At 37.4% G+C, this 10,050-nt stretch overlaps 1 pseudogene; it reads left to right on the top strand.

The window, feature by feature from the left end:
• The first annotated feature begins 2,026 nt into the window (after nucleotides 1–2,026).
• On the top strand, nucleotides 2,027–3,218 carry LOC101276391 (protein FAM136A-like; annotated as a pseudogene).
• The last annotated feature ends 6,832 nt before the right edge of the window (nucleotides 3,219–10,050 follow it).

Here is a 10,050-nt window from a genome sequence, read left to right as displayed (position 1 = left end):
ACATATTCTGCTGTTAAACAAGTTCATTTAGAATATCTTATTGATTTTCACATTTTCCATTTCTATGCATTTTGTCTGGTGATTTTCAATTCTTCCAGACATTTTTATCATCTCTTATTACTAATGGTTTTCATTTCCTCTTTTATTTCTAGAAACATATTAAGTATCTATTTTCTATTCTGTACCTCATAATTCCAGAATCTGTGGTCATTAAAAAAGCCTGATTTTGCTGACTTTTACTACCTTCTTTGTAATTCTTTGATTTGAAATGTGAATTCATATTCTGGATCCTTTTTACGTTTGAGGAATTTCTTCTGTCAGTCACATTGGAACTATTATACATTAAATGACTTATTTTGTTTGTTTTGGGGGTTGTCTGTTTGCTTGTATAAGACCATGCAAGAATCATGATTCAGGCTCCAAACTCACATGAGAGATGACTTGCAGTATGGCTTTGAATGGATTGTGTGTACACACACACACACACACCACACACACACACACACACACACACACACACACACACACACACACACACACACACTCCAAGATGGACACGTTCCCCTCATGCCTCTCTTTGTGGGATTACTATTACTATTATTATTTGTATTTACAGTTCAACGCTCACCGAGGGCATGGCTCACTCCAAGATGGCAGCTTCATGTGGGATCTCAGATACAGTGTCCACTCATGTCCATTAAAACTAGAGTGACCATAAATCATGGTTTACTTTTGTTTTTCCATATTTCATCATATTACCATCTGGTTGATGGTGTGTGAGATAACACTGTGACCAGCAGAGTGGTCTTTTTGACACTATGTGAAATCCAAAAAGTGAGCGGTGGTGACCCTTCTTCCTTCTCCGGCCCTTTCCGAACCCAGTGAAGCTAACATTTCTCTCTTAAGAAGAGCACGCAGGGGACTTTCTGGTAAAGCAAACTGAGCTCAGGCTCCAGCAGAGGGGAGACCTGACACCTAACTTGGCACAGCTACCCCCACCAGCCCCATAGTAAATGGCCAGTTGTGACCTAACTTGTGCAATCTTCTTCCAGATTAATTTTGCTGATTTTCATTTTAAGTTTTCTTGTGTATGTAAGAAGAAGAAAAAAAAGTCTGTTACCATGTAGCTCCCGTTATTAGAAAAACATTGCAAAGACTTAAATGATAACTTTTATATCAGTATTATCAGTTGTTTCAAATAAAGAATCAATAAATTCTACTACATTTTTGATTTTTTCCAGGCAATTTATGGAATCAAAAGAAAGCTTTTGGATGTTTATTTTCTTAAAAGTGAAATAGTATCACAAATGGTATTGTCAAATCAGATGAAAAGTTCAATATTAAAAAAAAATATTTTTTTTTCTGTGACAAACAAATCCAAATACAGGTTTTGGTGAGTCACAGCATCGTGGAAAAAAAACAGTGTTCTTATTATATTAAGAAACCTCTGGAGCAGAAATTCACTTGAATTGGTTGTTATAAAAATACAATTCATATTATGTTCAAACCAGCTACACTATTCTACTGATAAAAGATAAAACTGTAGATTTTATGTGGTTATTATAAATATTATATACATACTCATACACATGTATACACATGTTTATTGTAACTTAAATACCCAACTACCAACTAAATATAACAAAGATCTTAGATAAATAGATAGATAGTATAATATCTATTTCTATAAATGTATGTGTGTATGTCAGCATGGCAGAATACACTTTCTTTGCTGCCTATCAACAAATCACTCAGAAAGATGTGACTTTTGAAGAATTCTTTTTAAAGTCAACCTAAGTGTCTACAATTGTATTAAGTGATACAATTGTAAATTGAATAAAAGAGCCTTCTGAAGTTTGGTTACATACCATACTATATTTGTTACATATTACCATTTTCTGTTGGAAAAAGATAAACTATGTGGTGACAGAAGCCCCATATATTTTCAGCTTTAGAAAAAAGGGGGGGGCTCGTGCCCGGGAGTCCATGTGGCTGCCGGTGCGGCACGGAGCAGCGCCATGTCGCCATGGTGGAGCTGCAGCAGCTCTGGGTGCAAGCGGCGGTGGACTCTATGGTGAAGAGTCTGGAGAGAGAACATCCGGAAGATGCAAGGCCTCATGTTCCAGTGCAGCACCGGCTGTTGTGAGGACAGCCAGGCATCCACGCACCAAGTGCACCAGTGCATTGACCGCTGCCATGCACCTCTGGCTCAAGCCCAGGCCCTGGTGACCAGCGCGTTGGAGAAGTTCCAGGACCGCCTGGCCCGGTGCACTATGCACTGCAACCACAAAGCCAAAGATTCAATTGATGCGGGGAGTAAAGAGTTTCAGGTGAAGCGGCAGCTGGAGAGTTGTGTGACCACGTGTGTGGATGACCACATGAACCTCATCCCAACCATGACCAAGAAGATGAAGGAGTCTCTCTCATCCATTGGGAAATAGATGTCTGCTATTGGCCATCGGGGCTGAAGGCAGGAGTCTATTTAAAAAGAGAAATGGGGATTTGGGTTTTCTAAGGAAAGTTTATGAATGAGGAAATTAAGGATGGCAGCAAGTTTAAGGCCTATATCACTTGCCTCTGGACACTGGTTCCTTTGTGTTTGAAACCTAGAAAGTGAAAAAAACTGGTGCTAAAATTGGGGTCAGAGATAGCACAGGAGAGTTTTTGTGATCCTGAATTTCACGTGGCAAGTGCTTATCCTGGCAACAGGGAGTCTCCCTTGTACCAAACCAGAGCCCTCCAAGGTACCAGATTCTCTTAGTACACAGATACCAACAGGCTGGCAGGTTCATCTGACCTGCTTATGAACTGGTGGAGTGTGAGGAGAGGTGTTTCTGTTTGTTGCCAACCTCCTGTTTACCCGAAGGATCACTACAACATTTTCCACAAACTGGAAGTAAAACAAAATCCATGAGGTCACTAATTTAGAAGGGGAAAGGGGGCCTCTGGGGCTTTGTTTTGCGTGGTTTTGTTTTATATACAAGGGCATGAAGCTACTTTAAGATGTAGAGTTGGGAGAGGTAGTTTCAATAAAAACTTTGAAAGGATCCTTGCGGATGTTCATTTCTGGCCGTCAGGATGTGGATGCGCATTTCTTAAAATTCTCACACATGACATCCTTCAGCCTAGAGACCCTGCAAAAATATAAGAAGCGCTATCACACTGGCAGGGGAAGCAAACCTCCCCTCTGACTGGCAGCCATGATGAGCCCTGAGGCTCTCTGCAGCAGAGTCAGCGAGTGACAAGACAATCTTGCAGTGACACTCACACTTGAAGGGAAAGGGGATTTTGATTGTGCTATATGCCAGTATTCAAGAATGAACAGTGAAAGAGGAATTGTTAGCTGCTTAATTAAGAGAGTTATGAAGTACTGGCTTTGGAAAAATCTGGTTTTCATAAAACAAAATAGAGTGAAAGCCTAAACCCAGTATTGCTTACTTTGCCCCCTGTGATAACAGAGCTCTGTTAAAACAATCCCTTGGCAACACGAAGGTCAAAGGAGAAAAAGTAAGCAACTCAGGGGCAAGCTGTGACTCCTTTAGAGCAAAACACGGGACAGCCCTCCGTTACCAAATACTACTTTTGGGACATGCGTTGTTCTTGCCCCAGTTCTGGCACCTTATCGTTTTATTAAGGACCTTGTGTTTTTACCAACTTATTACTTGAAATGATAATATAGCCTGTCTGCTTGCTGTTTCAAGACTGTGATATATTTTCCTAGTGGGTTGGTTTTAAAAATACATGACTTAATTTAAAAAAAAAAAGAAAAAAGGGAACATTGGAAACAAATTCTACAAAGAGAAAGACAACAATTAGCTTCAAAAAAAATGCAGGGAGGAACTAAACAAAGTAACAATAAAGCAGGTGATATACAAGAATTACTTTGGAATGACTCAACCATAAGGAAGAATCTTCTGAAGAAATGTCAATCTTTAATTCAACAAATTGCATTCTATAGCCAATTAGAATGAAGTTAAAAGGATCTATGATTTTGCAAAAATTGAGGAAACCTTCAAAAGCAAGACAAATTGATAAGGTATTTGATGAATTTTGTTGTGTAATAAAGTTTATGAAGATAGAGTCTCTGAAAAAGACAAATTGAAAACATCCTAAAAGCATTTGGGCTGAAATATTTACACATTTCGATAAGAAAAGCAGTTGAATTGCAAATCTTCTCAGTTTGGCAGATTTTTTTCCCTGAGCTCATCAGTTGTCTCAGCATCTGTAGAAAGAGCACTGTTTTCTCCTGTGGTCTATGGAGAAGAGTCAATGAAACTGTCAAAATCTTCAGATTTATTTACCATAAATTGTAACTCTGAAGAGGACTGCTGGTACTTTTCTGAAAACAGGTTAAAAATATTGGAACATATTTTAAACATTAAAAGTGTCAGGAAAATACCTATGAGCTAGTGTTAGAGACACATTTAGCTAAGGAGCCAAACATCAGGTGTGTTCACTGAACAAGTAGTGAAAGTTCGACTGTGCCACCAAAGACAAGTCAAACAATGGTGTAGGTGAAAAGTATAAAACGTGTTAAGTGTATACGTTCGATAGTAAATGTAGATACTCAGTAAGCATCAATCCATGAGACACGCCGACAGGTTTAGATAAGAGTGTGGAGCAGGGGAATGGCAGTAAAACCAAGAGGAGCCATGTCCATGGGACACTGGATGTTTATGAGGCCTTTGGTGTCCTCGAGAGCTTAAGTAGTTCACTTATTGGTGACACCTCTCTGGGCCAGTGTTTTCTATCCAAGAAACAGAGACAAAATCCATACCTGCTCCTCAAGTGAAGCAGAGTCACACGTGGCCAGGCTTAACTCATCCTCCCTTCTTTTCCTTCTGTCTGCCGAGCTGTTTCTCATCCCCAATTCTGATTTTTGTAGCTCCTACCATTGTCTGCAAGAGTGACAACGTGTGATACAACACACCTGTGCTCCAGCATTCAGGAATGTGAGCCTTCCACCCTGTTGCTTCTCTCAGGACAAGATCTCATGTGAGCCTCCCTGGGATATACCAGGACTCAGGGGCAAGGGAAAGAAGAAAGAAGGAAAAGGAACCCTGAAAAACTGACTGATTCTTCAAAAGAGGCCAATTTTACCAGGACAAGACTAAGATGTAATTTGGAAATGACGAAGGTAACTTCAAGAAAATTAGTAATTTACTCTATCGAGAAGGTATAGGAGCTCATGAGAAAGCTGTGCTACTGAATGTAAGTTCATGTGCCCGACACACAGTGAGGCCAAACACTACTGAAACGTTGGAGTTTGGAGCAGAGAATTTATTGCAGGGTCATCCAAGGAGAATGGGTGGCTCATACCCCGCCAAAACCCCAAACTCTCTAAAGGGTTTCAGCAAAACATTTTTAAAGTCCAGGTAAGGGAGGGGTGTGGTTGATCATTACAAAGTTCTTGGTGTTGGAATCCTTTGTTCTTGCAGCTGTCTAGGTAGGTCAGGACACCATGTTTCTGTAAACTTTATTCTCTGTTCCACAACTTTTTTGGCTCTATGTGAATGGAAACGTGTTGTCCCTTAAAAGTCAGAGCCTTGAGAATGGGCTATCCTGTGTATTTCAGGCTATAGGCAACATTCTTAACTGGAAGCAAAAGCAATAGAATACAAACGTTAAGGTAAAAGAAACAACCAATATGGAATCAGATTTGTTCTTCCCTCTTACAGTTGAACTTAGTTGCAAAATCATATTCTATATTTCTGCACATTGATGTTCTGAGAGTGAATTCAAACCTTATTCTGCGTGCATGTAAATAGATCAAAATTATTAAGACATTTTCATGGTGGCAGGATTTTGGTTAACTTTTATTTAGTATTTGATACATTTACTGTATACAATTTATCTACAATGTACATTTATGAAATTTGGAGTTATCAAACAAAGTAAATGCTACTCTTAAAAATAAAAGTTCACTAAAAACCTTGATCCACTGTGGTATATCAAGCCCATTGGAAATAGCATACATGGTCCTTTTTACAGGAACTTGAGAGATTTCCTGAGTCAAAATCACCAAGTCATGATTTGATCCATCTGGGTGACTCTTTCTGTCTCTGCCTCCTGTGTCCTAGCTTCTGTACGTTTTGTTTGTTGTTTCTGCTTGGTGACCTATTTGATTGAAAGTCCTTTAGAAAAGGTCTGATTGAAAGTCTCAGTAACATACAGGACTTGGATAGCAGATGACAGAGTCAGCAACCAAATATATAAAGACGACCTGGAATCAACATCAGGCAAGGGAAGAGAGCCAGGGTGTGGCCGAGGTCCAGACTGAATGTGCCTCCTGGATGCTCTGGTGGACACTTAAAAGCTGGTCCAAAGTTTGTTTGGTTTTCTCCTAGGTTATTCCTGAGAAGTGAGTGTTTTGCCTGTGTATTAGTTGGCACTCCTCTTATAGTTATGCTTCCTAAGCTACAATGGCACCCATCCCCACTTCATTCTGTGTAATCAAGTGGGAAATCACAGCCCAACAATTTGTCAGTGGCTTTTGTGCCTTTTGTGTTTGTATCTTAACATTTGCTGGATCCAGGTGAATAGATGATTTTGGTCCTTTCAAAAGAAATAACAATGTCAACTTCACACTTGTTTTATGATGGAAAATCTTTGCCATCATAGTTTTCACATGAAAGATATATTTGTCACTTCCCAAATGTCAAGTCTAATAGAATGGGGATATAAATGATATATTTCTTTGTAGCCATCAACCCTCTAAGGTTATGATATGATGTGACATACCTATTTGTCATGATAAAGTAAACACTTTTACTGATGTCCTGAATTTTTGATGTTTTCAAATACTGAATATAGTCTGAGTTTTTCCTGGATTCTACAAATTTTGCAGCATGTATCATTTCAGGACTCATGTACAGTTAATTAAATAGCTATTAGTAATATACCTGCATTAAATATTTCATTAGAGAAGCAAGATTTATCAAATCTTTATACTTTAAATAAAAATAATCTTTCAAAACCAACGAAAAGAAAGAGATGTAATCTAATTGAGAGAACCCAAAATGGTAGCTGTAACTTCTTTTTAAAGATAGCTAGTAAAAAACTTTTATTTCTGTATAATAAATCAACTGCATATAAAACATGGTTCCATTTCTTTAAATAAACAAAAGCATTAATTAGTTGAACATTAAATGCTCATAAAATTAAAATAGGAAATATTCAAATATTATGACTGTATCAGTGGATTGTCATGAAATGAATATTTGAAAGAAATTCAATGCATGACAACCTTTGTTTATTTTTCCTATGTTTTCTATCCACATTTTACTCTACTCTTTAAAAAATAAAGATATTATCATTAGTCACCACTGGATCACTTCCTACTTTTCAATTGTTGCTAAAGATAAGAACTTTATTTTCATGATATAAAAAAGTCATATCAGGAGGATGAGAATATTCATACTTTAGCTTTCTCTTTATCTATGGCACTTGAATTTAAAACTGTTTCTGCAAATTGTCCCACATACACACTGGTTAATAAGCAGATATTCCTTTTGGACATCATTTTTACTAGAATTTTAAATAAAGCTTTACTTAAAACATATAAAAATGGAATCATGTTTTATCTGTTGGCCCCTGTGGCTTAACACCACTGCTAAAAACGGTCACATTTCCTGCCCAACATATAGTACCTTCTGACAAGCTCATGGAATCTCTTCTGCAGAAAAACTCTGCAAAGTTGGGAATGTAAACTGGTACATCTACTATGGTAAATAGTATGCAGGTTACTAAAAATATTAAAAATAGATGTACCATATAATCCAGCCATCCTACTTCTGGGTATATAGTCAAAGAAATTGAAATCAGGAGCTTGAAGGCAGATCAGGTTCATTGCAGCATTGTTCATAATAACCAATATATGGAAACAATCTAAGTGTCCACCTATGGATGAATGGACAAAGTAAATGTAGAATATACATACAGCAGAATATTATACAACCTTAAAAAAGAAGGAAATTCTTCCATTTGTGGCAACATGGACAAACTTGGAGGACAGTGTGCTGAATGAAATACGTCCCACACAGAAGGACAAGTACTACATGATTCCACTTACATGAGGAGTCTAAAATAGTCAAACTCTAAAAAGGCAGAGAGTAGAATGGTGGTTTCTGAGCGCTGGGAGGGGAGAATGGGGATTAATTAGCCAAATCTTGCAAAATTTCAGTTATATAAGATTAATAAATCCTAGAGATCTACTGTGCAGCATGGAGATTGTAGTTAACAATATTGTATTGTATACTTAAAATTTTCCTGAAAGGGTAGATTTTATGTTAAATATTCTTATTATAAAAAATAATAATATATAAGGAAGGAAGGAGGAAATTTTTGGAGGTGTTGGGTATGTTTATGACATAGAATGTGGTGATATTTCTACATGTGAATACTTATCTCAAAACTCATTAAGCTGTGTACATTAGATAAGTACAGCCTAACTCAATAAAGTGTTTTAAAAAACAGTCTGCAATGTACCCTCTTTACACAACTGAATTTACACAAAGGTGTGAATAACTTTTGAAATCTAGTGAATCTTCTTTCTTAGGATGTAATCTGAGAGCCCTATTTTCATATCAGTGGAAAGTCCTTCAGTATGATCCACTCTTTTGTAGGGAGAGTATGTCATTAGCAAAGGTTTTTAGAGGGGGAATTTTGGCTAAAACCAAAATTGGCCTGAGAATCATATATGCATATATATAACATACAAAATATAATAAATATTATTTTCTATATAAATGAAGTTAAACACAAATAAATTATACTGTTTCATTCAAAAATATGAATATTTGAAATGCTGCCTTGTTGCAACATTGTGTCTGTTCCTTCTGCAATCTCTTATTATTCATGCTGTGAGTGGTGTTTAGTCATGAGACTGAGGTTGTGAAAAGAAACTGCTTTCTTTGAGGTCTGCTCAGTTAGGTGAACTTTTATACTAGGTCTGCTTTTCCTTTCTATGTTCCACCTCGTAAAGTTTCTTGTTTGGGGGTAAATTCAGTTCTGGTCACTGGTGTGTCCTGGCACAGAGGGGACCCTCAGTCCCTCAGTAAACACCTATGAATGAATAAAAGAGCCCTTGATTAGTGGCAAAAACAACATTAACCAATGACTAGATTTTTGTGTTTGTTTGTTTTTGGAGTTTTTTTGGGGAGATAGAAAGGAGAGTCAAAGTGTCCCTCTTGCATAGGCTGTTTCTTTTTTTTTTTAATTTAATTTTATTTATTTTTTTATACAGCAGGTTCTTATGTCATCCATTTTATACACATCACTGTACACATGCCAACCCCAATCTCCCAATTCATCACACCACCACCCCCACCCGCCACTGCTTTCCTCCTTTGGTGTCCATACGTTTGTTCTCTACATCAATGTCTCAATTTCTGCCCTGCAAACTGATTCATCTGTAACATTTTTCTAGGTATCACATATATGCATTAATATGCCATATTTGTTTTTCTCTTTCTGACTTACTTCACTCAGTATGACAGTCTCTAGATGCATCCACGTCTCTACAAACGACTCAATTTAGTTCCTTTTTATGGTTGAATAATATTCCGTTGTATATATGTGCCACATCTTCTTTATCCATTTGTCTGTCAATGGGCATTTAGGTTATTTCCATGACCTGGCTATTGTAAATAGTGCTGCAATGAATATTGGGGTGCATGTGTCTTCTTGAATTACAGTTTTCTCTAGGTATATGGTCAGTAGTGGGATTGCTGGGTCATGTGGTAATTCTATTTTTAGTTTTTTAAGTAATCGTCATACTGTTCTTGATAGTGGCTGTATCAATTTACATTCCCACCAACAGTGCAAGAGGGTTCCCTTTTCTCCACACCCTCTCCAGCATTTATTGTTTGTAGATTTTCTGATGATGCTCATTCTAACTGGTGTGAGATGATACCTCATTGTAGTTTTGATTTGCATTTCTCTAATAATTAGTGATGTTGAGGAGCTTTTCATTTGCTTCTTTGCCATCTGTATGTCCTTTTTGGAGAAATGTCTATTTAGGTATTCTGCTCATTTTTTTTTATTGGGTTG

The sequence above is a fragment of the Orcinus orca genome, chromosome 9, assembly GCF_937001465.1.
Source record: "Orcinus orca chromosome 9, mOrcOrc1.1, whole genome shotgun sequence".
Taxonomy (NCBI): Eukaryota; Metazoa; Chordata; class Mammalia; order Artiodactyla; family Delphinidae; genus Orcinus; species Orcinus orca.
This window is presented reverse-complemented; position numbering and strand designations above follow the sequence as displayed.